Genomic DNA, 23,094 nt, shown 5'->3' with positions numbered 1-23,094 from the left:
CTCGTGATCAGGTGAAGCCTCCTAACTGCAAAAAGGAGGCCAGAGAAAATAAAAGCAGGAAAATGGGGGGCCCTGTTCTCACACTTTAGGTTTGAACCACACTGTCAGTCTGTTCCCCATGGTCTGAAATCCTAAAGAATGAACGTAGGGATGGGTCTTATAATATTTATTATGTGAGCAGCCCACACAGCAGAAAGCCTGCTTTAGTGCACCGTGACAACTAAACTTACTGACAACAGAACCCAAATCAAGGGATATCCTTTTCAACCTGGATTTGAACAATACAAATAAATATCTTACAAGTAATAGTCACTCAAAGAAGAAAGGGAAAACTCTCAGATTTTAAGTTGATAATTGAAAGCTTACCTACAGCACTTTTGTAATCCTGACTTAAGCTCTGACTTCAACATTTCTTAATACTTAAATGCATAAAATGATCAAAATAGGAATGGTATGACATAGTCATTGAAGAATGCTAAAGCATTAAAGCAAGCAAGCAAAAAAAAAAAAAATGTCAATAGTTCAAAACCCAGGTCTCAAAGTAAGCCCAGAATCTGGGAGAGCTGTGGTTTCTCTTGCATTTTTTGATGTTAGGCATTGTGATGATAGGCACTACTGTGTGGTTTTGTCAAGTCATGAGTGAGTTTGTCCTATCTAATTCTTTCTTTTCATCGTTGAGTCATTTATAGATATTTTTATACATATAATACAGTTAAATTATATTTATCTTCCTTTTAAGAAAAAGTAAACAGAGAAGTGAAAATTGAAATGAGCATGTAGCCTATACCTTGTGTATTTTTATATTAATTTGTTTATTCACTTATTGTCCCAATCACAGCCCCCTCCCTCCTTCTCTTCCTATTCCCACTCTTTCTACCCATTGCCCCTCCCCTTTTTTGAAGGGAAATTTCCCTTAGGTACTACCCCACCCTGAGGTATCTAGTCTCAGCAGTTCTAGGCACATCCTTTCCCACTGAGGCCCAACCAGGCAAACCAAATGGGAGGAAGGGGATCTAATGGCAAGGAACAGAGAGAGAGAGAGAGAGAGAGAGAGAGAGAGAGAGAGAGAGAGAGAGAGAGAGAGAGAGAGAGAGTTGCTGTTCCACTTATTGGTGGAAATACATGAACACCAAGCTGCACATTTGGTACAAATATGTAGGTCCAGCTAGTAAGAACACCCACAGAGTCAACTAACCTGGGACTTTGTTAAACATTTTATAAGAGACAGTAGATTGTTTTTAGGAAGTCAGAATTCCAATGGGCTTGTATATACTTCTGTGTTTCTCTTTCGTCTCTTACATCCCAGTTAGTTCATATTTGGAATTTGTATGCAGACTGTTGGAGTTCTGATGTATTAGTTGAAAAGTCAATCTTCCTGAGAAAAGTACTGAGACTGGAAGGAGAGTGCAGATCAAACTGCAGTGTGTATGTGCAAACATGGCTGTGGGTATGTGCAGGAGACAGAACTGCATCCAGAACTCTAGATTCACACACTCTTGCATGCTAAAGGTTTTGAAACTTCTACTCTAGTTTGAAGCTTTAGATACTTAGCTTAGCTCACTAGAACAAAAATCTTTAAGGTTTTTTTTTTAAAGCAAGGATTAAAATCCTATAATTTAATCCAAGCACTTTGCATAGCATTTGTAAAGTGTTCCTTAGTAAACACTTTAAGGAAATGATGGTTTATCTCAGGTGATCAAATAGCCTGGATTACAGAAAGCTCCCACTCTATAAATCCAAAGATATTTTATTAATAATCCAATAATCATATTTTGCTTCATTCTTGCCTTATCTGAACATTTCCTCGGTATCATGCGTCTTAGTTTTAAAGTATTTTTCTGTCAACTAGGACATTATTTTCAGTAGTATAAACTGAACATGAATTTTCTGCTTCCTTATCCTCATCCCTCCTAAAAAGTCTATAATGGTTACTAGAGTTTTTAAAAACATATTTATAACTTCAATTTTAGATAAAATAAGTAGACAGTTAAATAATGTTATCATATATAAATTCATTTGTGGGGCTATAGAGATGGCTCGGTCATTAAGAACATGTACTTCTCTTACATAAAGTGTTTAGCCTATATCATGTGGCTCTCTCTCTCTCTCTCTGTTTGTGTGTGACATACACACATGCACACATGTGTATATATAAACACATGTATGCATGCATGCATGTACTGGGTATAGAGGCCACAAGACCACCTGAGTGAAGGTGTCTCAGTAGTCTATGGCTAGGCTGGTGAACAGACCTATTCCATCTATTTCCACCTCCCAGTCCTGAGATTACATGGGCATGCCAACACACTCAACTTTTTTTGAAGTATTTTCTGGGGATCCTAATGTTACACAAGACGCACTGTAAAACTGAGCTTTCTCCTCAGCTCTATAAACCCATTTTCAAAGTCATAATAATTTCTATGTGTGATTCACTTTCTGAGGAAGCAGCACCAACTGAGTGAGTCCAAAGCCAACAGTATCAATGACGGAGACAGTTAAACATTTGCCTGTTCTTTGACATCTATCTTCCCTGTGCGTGTATCTACTGAGCCCATCAAAGTCTGAAATATTTCAATTCGGCATAAAATTGTAGTGCTGATTGTTACAAAGCATATGTTTTATCTTCTAGAGTGATGGAACGCGTATCTAAATGTATCATGCTCACACTTAGAAGTAATGCAAACATCCTGTCTTGCCTGAGACAGAAAAAAAAATGTAAATGATGGGAGATAAAGGATAGTAATTTTTTTCTTTTGCACTCATGTAAAATACCATATGTTGTGATCATCGTCATGCATTAGAAGCTTCTGTTCCCAGCCCAACATTCTCTTGCAGGCAAGAGAGATTTATATGGCACAGTCCCTGGACTCAGGAGACCCTTCACATAAATAGAGAAACACTCTGCTGTAGTTCATCAAGAGCAAAGGGACAAACAGGAAAAAAATAAGGTGCTTGGCAGTTGGATATTCTGTGAAATATGAACGGAATTAAAAACATTCACAATTTTTCAACCGGATGCATATATTCAATAAATACTTGTGAGCCTCACTGAACAGTTGAACTGAGTGTCTATATAAAGTGAATGCTACCTGCTGTGAGCTGTGTGTGGTTTGTATAAGTTATCACAACAATGCACAGAATAAAGACATCCCTGACTGGCATTTCCCTTAGTGGGCACCTTTTTAAGCTAAGAAAAAAAAAAAAGAGCCAGAGTGAAGAGTGTCAATGTGCAGAACAGATCAGGTAAACCAGGGTCATGTAGAATGACCACTGTAACTTGTTTGTCCTTGAGAAATCTGCCATGGTCAAGGGCACTGATTCCCATGTTCTGAGAGTTTGAAGGAGGTAATAGTTTTCCCACACTTGCTAGGAACTGACACTTAAGAGCTATAATGTCAGCACCTGAGTAGAAGCACACCTAGATAGGACAATTTCCAATATTCCAACATCCTTGGATCTTTCACATCCCTAAGGTCTCCTCATGGCTTGGAAGTCACTGATCAGTAAACATGATGTGTGCATGTGGTGGCGGGGGGTGGGGGGAGATAAATCATCTAGACAGAGGAAAAATTAAAGAGACATCAGCACAGGTTCCAGGTGGCCACAGGATTCTGGTCAACTCCTGAGACCCTGGTTTTCTCTTTTTCATTCATAAAGTCTCTGTGGGTCTAACGTCATTGCAAATGACTAAAAGCTCTGTGTCAAAATGTTTTTTTAAATATTAATAACTACTCTTATTCATCTACTTCTTCCTGCTTTTAGATGAAGAGCATCTTTAGTCATGGTCCACCCTGAATCCTTCGAATGATCTTATTTTCACATTTCATCAAGTGTGCATTGGGGGTATCCAAACCTTTCAGTCCCCTACTGACTGAATCAAATCATAGAAGACTGATTGATCATCTGGGATTAGCCATGTATATATTGGTTTCACTTATTCATCTCTCATACTACAGTACTGTATTTCTTGCCTCCTTGAGGAGCTTTCAAAATATAAGGGAGAAATATCCATTTTGTAATGGAAATTGTCTAATGGCACTCAACATCTTTGAACTAGAAGTAGCCAGAAATAAACCTACACAATGTGAGTGTAAGTCAGCTATCTCTTAGTCTTCACAAAATAAAAAATTTAAGGAATCACAAAGGTTAAATTATAGAAGATGCTTCAGTCTGACTGTTTGTTTATTGAGACAGAGTTTCTTTGTGTAGCCTTGGCTATTTACAACTAGCTCCGTAGACCAGGCTAGCCTCGAAATCACAGAGATCTGCCTGCTTCTGTTTCCTGAACAATGAGATTAGAGGTATGTGTTACCACTATCTGGCCCATGCTTCAGCTTAGTGCAAAAAGACAAACTCAATTTTATCAGTAGATTCGTAATTCAGTAAGGAAATAAAATTTAAAGCCTGGTGTGAGGATTATTCTGTAGATACAAGTCAACTTTACTGTACCAGAAAGATGGCATGAAGAGGTATACAGAGCAGTGTGCATTCTTTCTCGCTTAAGTTCATTTCTTATGTATATGATACATAAATATGCAAACACACCAAGAACAAAAGTAAACAGTGCAGAATTAACCTACACTTTGGAGCCTGAGCCACAGGGGAAATGAAAGCGTGACTCACACCCTGATGAGATCTGTTTTGTTGAAAAACAATTGATTATTAAGTCATGATTCACTAACTTCCTAAAATATCTTTCGGTACCCTGGAGAAAAGGTATAAACAGGCTTCACTTTGATTTCTTTCTTTCTTTTTTTTTTTTTTCTTTTTAAAGAACTCTTTGGAGTCATTTTCAAACTGTGTTTCCTGAAGATTGACTTTCTTTTCTCTAGTCTCCTTCCTTCCTTCCCTCTCGGTAGTTTCCCAACAAAGTAGATGTTCTAAGTGATCTAGAGAGAATATGGGACTGAACAGCAGTCTGTAGAAACACAGACGCAGTTGCTTCTTAAATAAATACACCTTGGGGAAATGTCAACATCGCTTGGCAGGACTGGGGAATGAAGTGTGGAAGAATAGTGTTCAAGTACGAACTTTTCATTGTCTGTGTTTTCATTTCCTGGCTCCTTGCTTTGTGCATTTCTAAATTCCTTGTTCTGTCTACCTGTATCTAATTTGGAAAACATTGTCTAGCCATGATAGATAGAGTCAGGAGCCTGAGGACACAAGCATGGCACCATCCTCCTGTTTACATATATCTTCCCAGGTGTATCACTGCTTGTCGGCTTCCTCTGAAGTTCTTGTGTTAAACTGTTTAGAGAATAGTCCCTTCATTTAGAGTGTGGCCTATGTATAACATAGGATAGCACAGTAGACATATCTTTACATCCATCTTTGAATTGACAGAATTTCTCTTTGGCTCTTTTCAGATAAATATTCAAAGGTAACAATTTTCCAAACAAACCACATCTACTAAGAAAAGATTGAGCTTTTTAATAATCACTGATAGGGAATTTCGCCTCTAGTTTTAAATACAAATCATATCATATTTGAAAACACAAGAGTTTATCCACTTAACACGAAGTTTGTCAAAATGTTGTCAATATGCACACATGCTTCTTCATAAGTAATCTGAAGATCTTACATAGAATCAAGATTCTTCCATAGAATCAGACATGCTTCCAATTTTTCTGAACTTTTTTTGACAAAATAATATTATGTTTGCCCTTGCTTATTTATCTTAGTGTAGAAAGGTAGTATCTACCTACCCATTTATGAGAGAGAAGAACTTTAGCCTTTGAAAGAGGAACCACTATACATTAATCAACAGCAACAAATCAAATACCTCTCAACTCCGGTGCTTGTAAGTCATCAGCTGTTGGTTCCCAACAAATATACTAGATATATCCTTACCTTCAACAGGCTTATACGTAATCCAGAAACTAAAGCACGAAGCAAGCTTGGTGACACAGTTTATGAGTTATTTAGATATATTTGGTGCTCAGTATCTATTAAACTGTCCGTTGTATGTTGTTTAACTAAAAATGAGGTAAAAAGAAAAAAAAAGGCTCCCTACTGCTTATGAAAACAAGGCTACGATGTGGTTTGTTTCCTTTTGGTTGTTTGAGAGAGATAAGATCTCACTATGCATCCTAGGCCTGTCTCAAACTTACAATTTTATTGACACTGCCTCCAGAGTGCTGGGGTTACATGTGTACAGCATTGTATAGAGCAAGAGACTGGATATTAACACAAGATTTGCATGCAGCACAAAATGATATGCAACTGCCTAAGGTACTGGATTGAAAGTTTTGGCATGATCAGTCATAAAATTTAAAGATGATACTAGATGCTAAGAGAAGAAAATAATGACAGTGTGTGTGTGTGTGTGTGTGTGTGTGAGAGAGAGAGAGAGAGAGAGAGAGAGAGAGATTACTAGTCACAGCATGGCACATGCTTAGCCAGCAAGGCTTCTCCTAGCAAGGAATTGAAAATCCAGTGTATCAGTTTTATTAGTATTTTGCCTGATTGTATGTTTGTGTATCACACGTATGCAGTGACTGATGAGGTTGGAAGATGCACCTGAAACTGGAGCTAGATATAGTTCTAAGCCACTATATGTGTGCTAGGAATTGAACCTGGACTCTGTGGAAAAGCAACTAGTAGGCTTATGAACCGTCACTCTAGCCCCAACCCCAGTGGCATTTCAAACCCATGGCATCTTAAAATTGGCAGGATTGACTCTGCTGCTCATCCATAGGTGGCCACATTTTTGCTACTCTGAAGTTTCATTGAATTTTTTTTTTTTTTTATTATGGAAACAAGATAGCTACCTACCTTTAAGCATCATGGACCTATTCCAATAAATGTACACAAGTGAAAAGCATCAAGAGTCAATTTACTAATTAATAAATCAAAGTTCTGGTAGCATTTTTTTATTCAGTATCTGTTGCATTTCTTAGGATCTAAGTCAAGGTCACATTATCCTATTATTTCTGTTTGTGAGACACAGGGAAGAAGAAGGTAGCTGGGTGCTGTTGCAGCCTTTTGCACGAGCTGTGCTCACACCAGGTCTCCTGTGCTCACTGTTTAGTGTGCATCTGCCCCTGTGCTTATGATCTGAGATTTACTGGTACTTTCTGTTTCCTTTCCCCCTTCAAAAAAACCCAATTGCATTGTTGATTATAAATATTAAAGATGTTTTATTCTCCTTTCCTGCTAACTCTTATCATTGTCTGCTTAACTCACACAGCAGAGAATTTTGGTTTGCCTGAGTAGGAAAGCATATATGATCACACATACGAACTAGGAAGGACTTTTATCCATGTGTATGCCTAATTATCTTCGAAGCATTGCCCGTGTGAAAGAAAGTTGCAAAGTTATCAGGTGATTCCATGATAATTTAGTAAAAATATCCCATCTTTATGTTTTACAGGATGTAAACGTAAAGATGTAAACACAAAATAACATGGTGTAAAGATGTATTTCCAAGGGATCTCATCATCCTTGACATAGAAAGTCAGTATAAATCCAGCACCTGCACATCAAAATTAAAATTAGTAATTATGCTGCTTAATTCGATGTTTGAAAAAATAGTCAGTTAGCACAATAGGAACTCGTGCTGACTCCTCTGCCTTCAGAGTCAGCCTGTGATGCTGACTTCACAGTGTCATGAAATTTTAAATGACAACTGTGCTAAATTGGGGAGCAGGAAGCCTCAGCCAAGTTTAAATTTAGTAACACTGTCAGTTTACTGAGAGTAACCTTGTCCCAGCAGATCCTGTCGATTGTAGATTACAGGTGATCAACTATCCTTCTTGTCTCTGCTCTGTTTAGAGATAACCAGGCCCCACTGGCTTCAGACTGGTGCTTTTGGCTGCCCACCTCTGGATCTCTGACAGCCAACTGACACTCTCAGAAACTAGGCAACCCACTTTGTCATACTCTTGGAAGTCTTTCCTCCGTATGTACAGAGCTTCCCGGATGAGCATAAACATGTGAAGGTAAGTGAGACTTGAGTAAGTTTTAATCACATCAAACGTTAATGCTGTGTCATTGGAAAGCACACAAACTAAAAGCAGTTAAATATGAGAAAAATAAGCACTTTGGGGCATCTCACAGCAGAACTAGAAAATGGGCAGAACAGGATTTATAACTGTTGTAAGCACCCCAGGACAAAGAGGTAAGGGTGCATAGAAAGTCTGGGTCACGTGACCATCCATCTCTACTCACGAAATTCTTAATACAGACACCCTAAAACCTGAATGTGTACAAGAGTCACAGAGAGTGAGAGAAGAGATATTTGTAGAATTGACCTCCATACATATTCCAGAATTTTAGATTCTCGGGGATTGGACTACACTTTGCCCTTGATGACAACCCTGACCCTCTGGAGCCTTTAAGAAACTATACAGTGGAATTCAAAGTCATTGATGTTTAATTTATAATTTGAATGTTATTATTGGGCTTTTCTGTAGTTTCCTTTAGTCAGAGAATATGTAGAGGGACTTTTAGCACAGAAGTGATAAATGATCACTTCCCTTTTGTTGCCCCAATTTGAATTATTAATTCTCATTAACATTCCTTTTTTAATATCAAGATGATGCGTTAACTTACATCTCCCTTTCACAATGGGAGAGCCCGTTACTGTCTCTCTCTGTTACTCTGTCTTGTGGAATGCTGTAAAATATTCAGATATTTAGAGTTATTTAATCTAGTTGTAGAAATATCTGGAAAGTAAAATATGGTAAGCCTTTCCTGAGCTGACCCGGAGAGTTTTTGTGTAATAGGGGCTCTTTTTCACTTTTGAGAAATCAGGCTTTGATTTCAAGAGAAGAAATCTGTTTCGTACACCCCTCACCACTTTCATTCTTTGGTGAGTGAAAATTAATAAAGCATTTGATGTATTTATGGCAGATTAAATGTATATTTGGTGACTGTCACTATTGATTTCTGCTCCGATATCTCACTTAAAACTTTATTATTATTATTTATTATTATTATTTGTGAGTTTAAGTTTTAAAAGGGTTGCTTTTTATATTTCAGCTACAGAAGTGGCCCATAGGAACACTTAATGTTATGATGAGTCCCTGAAGGCTTAACATGGTTCTGTATTCATAGTAAGGGGTGAAGTGTGTAATCAAGAGCGTTGGACTGCATTTCAGTATGATTGACATTTTCCACTATTACTCTCTGTGCTCATTCACACTTAGTGAGTTTCTTGTCCATAAAAATATAAAAAGAAAGAAAATATTAAGAAGCACATTCCTCTGGCATCCTTTGGCTATACACATTAGTCATTCGTATCACACATAGAAAATGGATCACATTTATATACAGAAGATGAGGCAGTGATTTGTAAGTGATAAGATTAATTATTTACAGAATTGTATTAACTAAAATAATAATTTTACAAGTAATTGGTAATTGGAATTACCAATGAATACACCTGAATATACAGTCTTTACTATACATCATGAGAATCCTAAAATTTATGATACATAAATTTAGAATTTCAAAGGTTCTGAAAATATTACATAACAGTTGTTAGTGTTAAATTTTTGTCATATGTCAGTTTCAAAAAGACCACACATACCTTTTTTTTCCTTTTTCCTCACTTCTCCCTCTTCATCCCTCTCCCCCCTCCTTTTTCGTAGCAATAGAGCAGGTGAGGGCAAGTACAGTCTTGTCCTTGGGTTAATTATCTTATTATCAGAAGCATATTTATCAGACTGTGTTCTTAAATTACAGAATCACTAGTTTGATGACCTGTTAGTCAAGTCAGCTCCTAACATTTTAAAAACCGGAAGCAAATATTCTGACCACGCAGGCCCTTTGGCAACAATATCATCATAAACCCCTTCTGAAGCAACTACTAAAGGGGGCCAGGGAAACCTGACTGTAGATAAAAGCACTGGATGTATTCAACTAGAGAGCTAAATCCAAAATTAAAGATCAGAACGACAGACTCAAACATGAAGTGTGATGCCATTAAAGTACAGAATTAAAACGACTCACAGAAACATAGGATGCAATACCAAGTATTTTTGAATGTATAGCGCTATATGGTGGATGGCTTTCTTCTAAATTCCTGGAAATCAGAAGATGTCATTTAAACTTAACAAATCAAATTATACAAATATAACCAATACAGGGATGTTGGAGAATATAAAAACATCCTAAGTAGTGTTGGGCCTAAAGTGGTGGTTCATGCCTCTAACACCAGCACTTAGGAAGTAGAGATAGAAGCTATCAATGAGAGTTCAAGGCCATCCTGCTCTTCATGACATTGTGTTTTCAAAGAAATAAAAGAAATATAGAAATAAAACAAGAAGGATGGAATTTGTATTGTTGAATATTATATGAAAAAAATGGGAGAAAGAAAAAAATATATAATACTTTCCCCATCTACTCATAGGGGCATAGCAAGCACTCTCATGTCCCAAGCAACCAGGTTAACATAGGAAGTTAAAAGAAGCATCACTCACTGCTAATTATTTTTTCTCTTTCTCTTTTTTTCTTTGATTTAGTTTTTGAGTCAGAGCTTCTATGGAAGCTTTGCCCATGGAACTTGGTCTACAGACCAGGCTAGTCTCGAATTCATGGATTCTGTCTGTCAGAGTGATAAATAATTTTCAAAGATGTACATACCTCGTTCAAGAAAAACAAACTTTTCAAAATCTTAAAAAGAAAATACATCTATGTTCAGTATCAATAAATGAAAATATATCCTTATTCTTTATTAAAAAAAAAAAAAGCAGAGTATTTTGCACATTAGGCCACAGTGCAAAACACAGGAATGCAATGCATAGCAAGTTACTTTAGCAAGACAAAAGTGAAAAAATAGACAAAGATAGTGAAACATAAATAATTCTGAGTTTAAAATAGATTTTTTTAAAAAAAAAACTAAAATGCAGGCCCCCAAAGTATTAACCAAAATAAATGCAGAGACTAAGAAAGGCTGATGGCCATGATCCAGAGCATAAGTATAAAATCATGAATAAACAGAATTCTATGAATGACCAAAAGCATTTGTCCAGAAAATAAACTTAACTTCCTAAAAGGTCCCAATAAGCAGAAAGTCCATCGGGTGAATTAAGTCTAAAAAGTCTTATTCTGTGTTAAAATAAAACATTTGAATTCAAATTTATGTCTAAGACAAAGATTTCTCCCTTTAAAAATAACTATTAAAATTACTTATTAAGCAAAAAGTGAGTACTTTCCTAATTGGAATTTATTCTTCAGTGTTGGCATAGGGGTCACAAGCCACTTCTCTTTTGCAAACAAGAGATAGCATGCTTCCATTCCAAACTAATAAAATTTACTTGACTTGAACCAAAGTAGAATGTTCAAATTACCAGCACCCAAACAGGCATTCTGACCAGCAGGGTGCAGTTTCAGACTTTTGCAGTCAAGAGGTTTCTGCTGTGCAAAAATTCTCCTTCAATTTCACGAAGCAGATGATAATAATTTTCCTATCCTTTGCACAGCACGCCTCTTCCTTCCTTTGCAGACCCCTTAAAGAAACACCTGGACAACTGCAGGCCCAGGTAACATATCATTCACACTTCAACTCACCTCACTTACAATGCAGAGCCGTTCACCCGTGGGGTGGAATCCAGTTCAATGGCTGCTCTGATTTAGTTCCTGTTTGTAATAATGCAATGTGGTTATGATAACAATCTCCACAAAGCATGGGAAATTACAAAGAAGCTATCCCAGGGCAGTGAAAAAAACAAGTGTGTTTGTGTGTCATATTCCTGATACAATGAAACGGAAATGCCTGGAACTGAAAACTTAACATATTGCTCTTAATGATGTATGACTTCAGAGAAAGAAAACATGTAAATGAAGTTATTCTGTATTACAGTGATAGTCTGCCTTGATTGCCCAGTCTTTCTAAATTATGTAAGTTTTCATGAGTTTATTTGCAACTTCTTGATTATATGTGTGCACTTGTGATACATATGTGCACTTGTGACTATGAAAGCATGAAGACAGCCTTGGGCATCATCCGCAGAAAAGCTTCCTACCTGCTTTGAAATCGCACGCCCATTGGCCTAGAGCTCGTTAGTACTTACATTGGCTGCCCAATGAGCCCCAGAAAGTCACCTGTCTCTGCGGCCAAAACTGAGATTACAGACATGATGTAATCCTGGCTCGAGATTGAACTCTTGACCCCAGGCTTACAGGACAAGCACTTTGCCACTTAGCTCCTCTCAGCTGTCTAAATACTAGGTCTGAACTATATGAAGTATACTATATTGTTCAAGAAAGATCGCTCAAATAGCATCTGTTGTCTGGTCCTGCTGTAGTAAACATATTTGAATGTTATCTAAGCCATAGGGATACATATAGAGATTTTTTTTTGTCTTACCCTTAGATAAATACTTGCTTTATAGTCCTTGGCGTCAGGATGTGTACATGCTACACAAGCATTTGGGCAGCAAGTCACATCCTTTTCCAAAATATGCAGATTCTCATCAGAAGTATGAAGTTGGTCAAAATCAAGTAAGATCATGTCTGGGCAACACTGTATAGCTACAGGCTACCCCAGCATCAGGAACTCAACTGACTCTTCCCTTACTGGCTTTTTATACACAGAACACATTAACACTGGCACTGTGCCATAACAGCCACACCTACACTGTGTCTGACCAGCATGGTAATGTCTATTTTATGTTACTTTTTATTATTTTCTATATTTGTACTCATTTACATCCTCTCCCCCTTTGTGTGTGTGTGTGTGTGTGTGTGTGTGTGTGTGTGTCAGAGAGAGAGAGAGAGAGAGAGAGAGAGAGAGAGAGAGAGAGAGAGAGAGAGAGAATACACTGTGGAGGGTATGTGTGTATTTGTGTGTCTGTGTCCACAGAGCATATGTGGAGATCAGAAAGCAACTTTGGGGAATCAGTTGTCATATATATGTGGGGTCTTATGATCAAACTCAAGTCATCAGAGGTGGCAAATACCTTAAAACCAACTCACCAACTCCATAATGATAGATTTGTAAGACAAAATATTTACATGTCCAGATAAGCTCATTTTTTTCTATTTGTTTCAAGTCAGTGTCTCAGAAACTTTACTCAAATCTCTCTGCCACTACCTCCTCAGTGTCAGAATTACAGGGTATAATAACATGCCCAAAGATCCTTGTTAGCACTATAAACGACACTGGCCTGATATGCCTTGTGTTTAAGTATACAATGACCATTTTTTGATTTGGTGATTTTTTTTCTGAGAATCCAAATCCATACCTGGATGGGTACACACCAATTAAATAAGCATTTCATTTCCTCAGTAGATACAAAAATAATAGTGAATAATTGTTTGCCTCTAGCCTATGCTAGGACCCAAGAAGTATCATTGAAGAAATATGACAGAGCATATCTCTGTTCTCAGGACTCTGTTTGGGAATGGCAGACAATAAAACAGCAACACAAGAAAAAAAATTCTGTAGCATCAAGAGAAGTATAAGAGAAAAGAAGCATAGACAAGAGACAAGATGGGTGAGGACTAAGGTTTCAGGAACTGGATAGTGTGTTTGGGGAACAAGATGACTTGGTAGTCTTGGTAGACAGGCAAATGGTTTTCTATGACCACTCCGATTGTCCTGAAGTCAAAATGAATTCAGTTCAGAGATCAGAGTCTTATATTACTAACACTTTTCTGAATTATGATACTTTTTACATTCATTTCTATACTTGAGACTCTTATTTATTGTTCCCCTATATTAGAGCAAGCATTTACATGTATTAATAAGCATTAGGCTCAGTCTCCTTTACTAAGTTTTGTTACAATTCATCAATGAACCAGTGCTATCTAAGTGATGCAATGGATTTCTAGATGCTATCTCTTCTTCCTTATACTTCGTACTCATATATTAATTTTAAATGTTCATAGGATTGATATAACTGTAATTGTTGTCAGTGGTGTTAAGCAAAGTCCAATTAAGAATATCTAGGAGGCAAGTACTAGCATGCTAATTTGTAGAGTAGAGGTGGGTATTGAAGGTTGCTATTCAGGAAACCACTGGATAAATTTCTCATTCTCACTCATTCTCAGAAGAATGGTGGTTGAAACTAAATTTGAATACATATTAAAACCTAGCCATTCCTAATTTAGTTCATTTTGTGATGCTGCTTTAAGAATTGCTTTTGTGTAAATTATTCTGTCAAATTCAAGTCTAATTGTATTTATTTTACAGGTGTGAAAAACAAGTGTCAGGGAAAGTTTTTTTCTGTTTTTTTTTTTTTCTTTTTTTTTTTTTTTTTGGTGCAGATTCAACTGTGCACTCAGGTCCAGGATGCTGGTTAGTAGTAGAGCTGAGACAGAAACAAACTCTTGTAAATCCCAGCCCCATCTGTGTCTAAGTACAATGCTCCAGCTTAGATTCCACTGCTTTTTACCAGAATGATGTTTCTTTTATAAAAAAAGAATATTAACCATCTCTTGGAATTTCAGAGTGACCTGGTGGGTAGATGCCTCTAAGCCCCAGAATGAACTCCCTTATATTAATAACTGCTTCCACAGGGCTAGCTGACAGGTTGTTTCTTTTTCATGAGGATGATCATCAGAGATTTTGTTCTTGGGAAAATAAATAGAATTTTTAGAAAGCCATGAGAGGACTTATTAATCAATATTATTAACCAATATTAATCAATGTATCTGGCACAAATGAAATACAATTTTATTGTTTTTCAATGAATTGTGGAAGAAAAGACTTGTTAGAAAAATGCTGAGTATAGAAAACAACTTGAGTGACATCTGTGATGGAAATCCATCAGAATTCTCAGGAACTAATGTCAAGTCACATGACAACTCTAAGCTCAGGAGACAATTACAGAACTCACTAGAAAAGTCATTTCAGTAGATTTACTAGAACAAAAGAGTAATATTTTCAAAATACAAAGGAAATTATAAAGAGAGTGCCAACTGAACCTGGATAGTTCCATATGCTGAAAGATTTAAACAATTAAATCAATGTATTTGAAAGACAGTTTTTAGTTTAGGTGTTATAATGCATCTTAATATACTATGCATGTAGTTGTGGTAAATGGTTTAATCTAAGTTCCTATGACATGAAGGGTATAACCCTGACTTCATCTAATGGGGGAAAATTAGCTTTCTGATTGTACAGAACAATAATTTCACATATATGTGTAGACACACCCTTTATTAATGTAATAATTTTAAGTGAAGGAAGAAGTATGTGGAATCTAGGTGCAGGGCTCTAAGTGGTTGATGACAGTGGTTCTAGAGAGAAGCTGTAAGCAGTCTGGAGCCAAAGGCATTGCGGGTACTCTGGGAGCTGTCCAAGGTTTGATCTGACAGTGAAAGCACATGCAGCATATGTGTGCACCCGACTTCTTACAAGACCGTGACACTAAGACAATGAACGCCCAAGCTTCTATTTTTCCATGCATACATGATGGTATTCAATTAAAGTCTTTTAGTAACCAAGTTATTGACAATTATTATCTAACCTACACCCGCTTTTAAATAAAACAGAAAAATACACATGTTCACTCATGTGGTGGCTATTAGCATGCTAGGAGTGGATATTTAGACTAATTAGTATTTTCAGTGATAACTAAAACTAACTGAAGGACAAAGTCAGTGCAGTTCTAATTACCAGTGAAAGAAAAGCTGTAAAAACAATTAAGTTTTGCTTACATTTGATTGGTTGGAGTCATGTTCTTTGAAGTCCTTGTAATGTCCTCTGGCACCTCTCCCCACCCTTCTCTCTCCCTCTTCCCCTGTGTACATGGGTATGATTTATAAGGGTTTGTGGTTGTTGATGATGTTGTTGTTTGTATTTTTTGCATGTTCTTTTTGTAAATTATTTTTTCCAATTTTTAATCACTTCATAGATGATTTGCCCTCTGACCAACAAGGGGATTTGTGGGACACATGTCCCTTCTCTCTAAAGCTGTGTACCAGTAGTCATGGCTTGCCTCTTGAGCTGAGTAAAGCCTAATACACCGTTCTTTCTCATTGTCTTTTTACACATTATGTAAATAGGAAGAAATAAAAATAATGCTGTGGGAAGTATGGCTTGACAGACAATATAATGTAATATGATATCCAAATACTTATGAGGTAGAAATAGTGCCTTGGGGCACCACATTTATTGTGAATAAGTATTTGCATTTATACCTTTTTCTGTAGAGTTCAGACTTGAATAATAAATCATTCACTGTGGAAAGTAGAATTTTTAAAAAAAAAAAAAAACAATCTACTTCCTGCTCTATGGATAACAAAGAACCAAATGTAATTTAAGTCTTTTGTGAGAAATACAGCATAGATGCATAAAATGTGAAACTGTACAAGAGCTCTTAATAAATAGAAATCTCTATATGGATTAACATAGACATTATACAACCTGCATTTTCTATGCAAATATGTTCATGTAAGCAGAAGTTTGAACGAAGAAATACAGATATAAATTAATAAACACAATTTAAATCTTATATTTTTTTTAGCAAGAATATATTACTGAGACTTTGGACAGAGAATTACAACATTTGATCTTTGACAAAGATTAAACAATCTCTCTGGTAAGGCATCATAAGGATGGTATATCTCCACTTCTGGCTGTCTGACCCCCAGCTCTTCAGGAATCAGTCTTCCCTTCAGAAATGTCAGCCTACAGATAGACTGAGTTCTGTAACCACCTGGTTTTCCTCTTTTCTGACACAAGCACCAATTTTAATATTGAAGTTTTGAGCATTCAGCTCAGAAGAAAGCCATTCATGCCAGTATGTGTTTTGGGTAGATATCAAATATGATTGTTAAAAAAAAAAAAAAACAGGAATTCCACCATTGTTCAGAGAATGAAAAGAAAAATGTTCTTTTGTTTTATGGATTGGACTTTGGAATAATAACCATGGCTTGCAGGATCCAAAATGTTGATGTATTTAGCTCACTTTTTAGTATTATTTACTTATTTTTATTTCATCTATATTAGTGTTTTGCCTGCAGTTGTGAACTGCCATGTGGGTGTTGGCAAATAAACCCAGGTTCTCTGGAAAAGCATCTAGTTCTTTGAACCATGGAACCATCTCTCCAACCCCATAGATTAACCTGTTTGTTTGTTTTAAAAAAAAAAAAATATACAGAAGGTAACATATATTTAGGTAAACTCTAAACTCATTCCTGTGTAGGGCAAGTATGGGGAGGAGGCCCTGCTCATTTCCAGGTTAAAGCTTTTCTGACAATATGCAAGATAATATGGAATAACAACAGAGAATGCACACTTTGGCATAAGAATGATTAATCTCACATACCTACTTCCTATTACTAGGGCGCAATCTTGCTAAGTCAGTTTCCTCCTCTACAAATGCAGAAACTACTGCTGACCTTATAAATCACTGGACTTGAAAGGCGTGACTCGTGTAACAAGCATTGCAAGGCTCAACAGTAAAGACCACCCACGTTTTCACTGCTCAAAAGTGAAATCTTGTTGTGTGACCCTAAACACTAATTGGTCCTGAATTTTCAATTTTCATTAACTTGAAGAAGAAAAGGTTTTAAATAATGAAACTGCATACAAATGGTACACACACACACACACACACACACACACACACACACATTTTTAAATGGTATTATTTAATAAAGAATTCTTTTAGTCTCAGGTGAGTGGTGTTCCAACCTACAGCTTTGGAAAGGAATTTTAATAGAAGCTCAATGGTTTTTTCATCATAACCAGTGAACAGGCTTGGCATGATATGTAACTTTGTGCATATGGGCATGATTGGCAAAGCGGTTGGATTGAAACTGACTAAACCTACCCAACAAGTTATTTCATCAAACAATTGCCTGGAAATAACTGCATCCCACTGCAGAGTGGTTGGCTTTTCAGCTAAAGCATTAGGAAGTAGAGAGTGTGGCCAGCCAGAAGAGCAGGCAGCAAGAGATTCTGCCCCTCCAGATTGTGGAGCAGCTGGAGTCAGTGAGTTACGCTGAATAGACACTGGTCAGCTGTCCATCAGTTTATAATCATAAGAAGAGCTCTGTGGACTGTTGGAACCGGATCTGCTCTACCTGGCTTGAGACAAAAGACTTAAAAAAGCCTGGTTAGCTACTATGTTGCAGCCTGCTCCGCTCTGCCTGGCTTCAAACTGCCACTCCGGTCTTCAGGTCAGGGTCTAGAGGGAGAGAGAGTGAGGATGAGGAGAAAAGACGCAAGGAATGGAGACAACACAGACGTTCTGATCAAGTCTCTGATCAAGTCTCTGATCAAGTCTCTTTATTTGAAGGGAAATCTAGGGTATTTATACACTTTTGCCACGCCCCTTGTAGGCACGTGGATATGACACAAGCCTTGGAGGCGTGGCTAGCATGTGAATAGCTGCTTTCTAGCCACTTTCTGCTAAAGGTCAGCTCCCAACAGTGGACCAGAAGCTGCCATGCACAGCGTCAGTGCAAGTGGCCTACAGGCCCAAGCATCCTTCTACCTGCCACCACTCCAAGAACCATCACTGATGAGGTAGCCATGAATCTCTGTCTAAAGCCTTGCCAGTTCTCCAAGCCTAAAATGTATATTTTAGGAGCACCGCGCCTCACTTTTGTTTTTAAAGTGACAGTTATTTTTTCTTTCATTTTGTCTTTTTTTCTTTTACTTTTTTTCTATCTTTTTCTTTTTATTTCTGAATACTGTAAGCTTTCTGGATCATACTAAAAAGCTCACCAGAAACCATTTTACCTGAATGAACTGGCCTTCCCACACACATGACCGAGTACCCTAGTTTCTTCTTGTCAACTACCTGTAGATTATAAGGCAAGAGACATGAGATGATGAGATATGTGTAGCTGTGTGTCTGCCACTGAGTGAACAGGTGGCTATATAGAGCTGTCTTAATGAGATTAAGGCTATCATTAGAATGTCCCTAGATCAACATTAGTGAAGGTTTGTTCATTACATGAGGTCTTTAGAGTATTAACAAAATTGACATTTTGTGTCTTGACTGGAGTTGCCTGCAACTGAGGATTTGCTGGTCTTTCTGTGCACTGCTGCACTGAGCTTTGCCAGATTGCTGTGAAGAGGCTGTCGCAACTCAACAACTCATACAGCTGCATGTACAATTTCATTTACTTCAAGTTCTGGCCAGTGCATTCGGCTTTATTTGCTAACCGAGCAGAACGTTATTTATTAATGAGTTCTTCATGCTTTATTAAGTCTAATGTCAAAACACCTCTGTAGGACCCTACTCTCCAGTCCCTTTATTTTATTTATTTATTTTTTTTGAGTAAGGCATACAGAAGAAAGTGAAATAATGATGTACCCATGTTCCAGTTAAAACACATAGCAGTTCAATTGTTCTCTTTCCTACCCCCAAACACTTTGTAATCTTCATGGACAACCTCCCTCTAACGATACATGGGATTCGTATTGGAAAGCACCCCGCTTTGGGTCCCTTCAAGCTAAACCAAAGATTCTGTAGGTTTACTCTTCAGCAGGCCAAAGGTAGTAAATTGAGATGAGGAAAAAGGCACATGCAGGCTTTAGAGCAGGAGGGGATGGAGGAGGAGGTGTAGATTTAAGGAGATAAAAGTGATCTGAGGTTTCTATCACAGTGAACTGGGGACAACAGAACCATAAAAAGGATGGGCACAGTTCTGAAATATTCTGGGACTTGGCAATAGAAAGTTGTGACTAAAAAAGAGAGCCAGTGGATGTGATGTTACACACTAAAAAAGCATGGGTCTGTGAGCAAAGGATTCTCCTCGGTGCAATAGTACTAGAAATGTCTTAACAACAGAACCCATCAAAACCCAGACAACAGGGACTATAGTGAGTAAGTGAATGCCTGTATCATCGTTTAAGGTATAATGATACCATCATCAGCAATCTGTTTGAGAAAATTGGAATAGAACCAAGTGGGTGACAGGGTCCTAGACAGGAAGACCAGAGTTCTCTGCTCTGAGTTTTCAACATAAATCTATAAGCTAAAGAACACAGAAGGCAGGGATAATGACTTTAACTCAGTAGTCTGTGTATGAGCCCACAGCCCAGTCTTGATGTGAAACACAAAAGGTCCATAACTCTGAGCTCCAGCAAGTCAGGATACATGCTTGGCTTAAAAGGCTGCCCTTCCTATAAGCCATTATATGCATCCATTATCACCAGGACTGAAAAGGGAAGCCTGTTGTGGTATCTATGGGAAGTGCACTCACATAAAACATTGGTTCAAATGCTACCTAGTCTTTTGTCTTATAGCTTCTTTTCTTAAACCTTTGCAATAACTTGATAACTGCATAGCACATACATCAGTATTTAATTTGGCATCTTTTTTTCCCTAGCCTTTCTGTTTCTGACATTGAAGTTAAGTTGTAATTACTGAGTGTCCACCATGAAATAGATGCTATTCATAACAGAAAATATGGACATGGCAGCAAATCTGCAGCAGAGTGAAGAAATAGACCTGTACAAAATAAAATGATAGTCTAACTTGCTGACTTCCTGTAAGAAAAAAGGAAGTTTAAAGAAGTAACACCATTTGGAGGAGACAAAGGAGACACGTTAGATGTGTTATGGGAACTTAAATTTGACCTCAAATCCGAAAGAGTACATTCTGAAAAGAATGGTGAAATCCATAAAAATTTCAGTTTTTTTTTTTAAAAATAAGACTTCGTTTTGATCTCTGTGTTGTGAGTTTGTAAGCAGTTGACATTAGAAAGTCACTAGAAGGTACAATGAGAATTCTGTAACTTTTGTCTAACCCCAAATTTATTCCAGTTAAAAGTTGCTAATTGATATTTGAAGGGCCAATGTGTCCAAAGAAAGAATAAAATTACTCCTGTTGAAAACACTGAGTAAAGCCTCTCAGGAAGGTATATAGATACCCAAGAGTAAATGAAAGTGAAGGCATGAAAACAGGAAAGGATTCACAGTACAGTTCATAGGCAAAGTGGGGGAGGAAAAGGGGTCTTGGACCCCACAAGATCATTTGATTTGCTAGAGTTCAGCATGTAAACCAAGACTGTGCGTGGAGAAACGAGGATGATGTGGTTTTATAGGGATAAATTGGCGTGAAGGAATTTTGAATATTGAGTGAGGATTTTGACACACCTCTTCTTTGTCTGAGGCCGTGGAAGACATGGATAGATTAATGAGTAAAAGAACACAGGGACACAGATGGTCAGACTGTGGGGTGAGGGGATCACACAGATGAACACACACGAGAGTATGTTTTAACTCCTGTTGAGAGATCTAGGGACAGGCGTACGGCAGAAAATATCTCAAACTAAAGACTGTTGGTGGTGGGGTTGGGGATGAAGATGCAGACAGTGCTTTACTCTAAAGGCCAGACAACTCAATTTTGAAAGGTAGGCTGAACGGGAGCATTAACCAAACCTCATTCATGAACTAGTGAGAGCTGAAGGTGTAAATCTGACAGTGAGTTTGAATTTAATCGCCTTTGTCTGAATTCTCAGATGGAGATAAAATGAAGAGAATTTTCTTTGACAAAATGGTGAAAGTAAATCACTCTGAGTTAGTTAGAAAACTATTCAGCAGTTAAACACTGAAAACTGCCTAGATATAAAAGCACACTTATCTAATTAGTACTTACTGGGAGGAAACAAAGGCTTCTCAAGTTTTCTTCCCACCTCCCCAGCTATTTTAGATTGTGATTGTGGATGCCTTGGCTTTAGACTTTAAGTGACAATTATCAACAGAAAGCTGGACTTTTCCCTCTTAAAAGATTAAATAAAATCATCAGTATCCACACACAGTCTCCTTCATATCTCTGAACTAAGTGGCAGGAGCTCCCCATGTTAAAGAGCTACTAAGCCTCCACCATCACCATCCCACGATGCTCCAAAGGTTGAACCTGTGCTATGGGTGAATCCCGATGTCGTCATAACAAGGACATTCACTGTGGTCATATGTCTACCACTCCCAGCTGGTGACTACTAAGAGACACGGTTACAAATGCACCGCTTAACTCTTGGCAAGCAAAGACTCTGTGAATGAAAGCCATCTGGCCTGGGTCTGAAAGATGCCATTACAGACTTCCTTCATGCCATGCTGGAAGCATGGTCCTCTAGTTGCCATTTCTTACACAGTCGCAGTGAATCAATGGATGATGGCATATCTTTCTGTGGGACTTTCTGTAAATCTGTGAAGCACACGACTTTGTACATGTCACTTGAGGACACTTTTGCCACATTCATTATGCTCCAGAAACTAGCAGTTACCTTGTATGATCCTTCTGCCATTCCAAAGCCTTGAGCATCCAAAGCCTTGAGCATTCAATCTATTTTGAATTCTCTTGGATTTTGCAACCAGAGTCTGTGGTGCCAAGTATTTCCCACACCGATACAAAAATCAAAAATGGAAGCCATTTTTGGACCTTCTGTGTAATCCAGGAATCTATTAATGAAAACTGATTTTAACACATTTTTCTTTATATAAAGTTAAACATATGTCATGGTAAATGTTATCTTTAACAGAATATGAAATAATTTTAGGTAAGATATTTGTAAGACTCAAAAATTACATAAGTTACTAGAAAGAAAACTCATTTGTAAAGGTGGTTTTTATTACAAATGAGCATTATTTTATAAAAGTGTTTATTATTATTATTATTATTATTATTATTATTATTATTATTATTATTATATTAAGGGTAGGTATGGACACGGATATGTGCACATAAGTGCTAGTTTCCCTGGAGGCTAGAGGCCTCAGACACCCTTCCAGAATGAATCTTAAGAACAACTGGCTCACTGAAAATCAGGCATGAAGCTGCCCTGAAAAGACAAATCTGTCACAGGATGGACTCTCAGAATCATCTTGACTGGCTTCCCATCCCTAGGCCATATCAGTGGAAATGCAATAGTGATGAACACCAAGTCCCATCCTCCAATGAAAACCAAAGGCACAAAGGTTGTTTAGCCAAATTAAAACTGCCGAATTGCTTTGTGAGTACAGACAGATGCTACTCTTAGCTTTAATCAGAGAAGCCTTTCTAAGTCAACAATAATGAATGAGGAGACTCATGGCATTCTGAGGTAGATGACGGACACGGTTGATCCAAACAAGGCATCTATGCCATCCCTTCTAAGGCTCAGAGAGTACTGTAGAACAGGGTTAGAAGCAGTATTGTAGAACAGAAGGTGGAGATAAGGGCTGTGCAATACTAACATCTG

General features: G+C 37.6%; 1 protein-coding gene across 5 annotated transcripts in view; it reads left to right on the top strand.

Annotated features, from left to right (window-relative positions):
• Hs3st5 (heparan sulfate-glucosamine 3-sulfotransferase 5) overlaps positions 1 to 23,094 on the top strand; it is a 272,161-nt gene that overhangs the window by 89,638 nt on the left and 159,429 nt on the right. For 2 of the 5 annotated variants that reach the window (XM_076916477.1, XM_076916478.1), the window contains one exon: positions 7,776 to 7,940. The exons of 2 other annotated variants lie outside the window; for them this stretch is intronic. The gene's annotated coding sequence lies outside the window, so the exon portion shown is untranslated. Of the gene's footprint in view, positions 1 to 7,773; positions 7,941 to 23,094 lie in introns of all 5 variants that reach the window. One more of the 5 variants, XM_034523726.2, reaches the window with a different exon arrangement.

The sequence above is a fragment of the Arvicanthis niloticus genome, chromosome 20 (genome assembly GCF_011762505.2).
Source record: "Arvicanthis niloticus isolate mArvNil1 chromosome 20, mArvNil1.pat.X, whole genome shotgun sequence".
Lineage (NCBI taxonomy): Eukaryota > Metazoa > Chordata > Mammalia > Rodentia > Muridae > Arvicanthis > Arvicanthis niloticus.
This window is presented reverse-complemented; position numbering and strand designations above follow the sequence as displayed.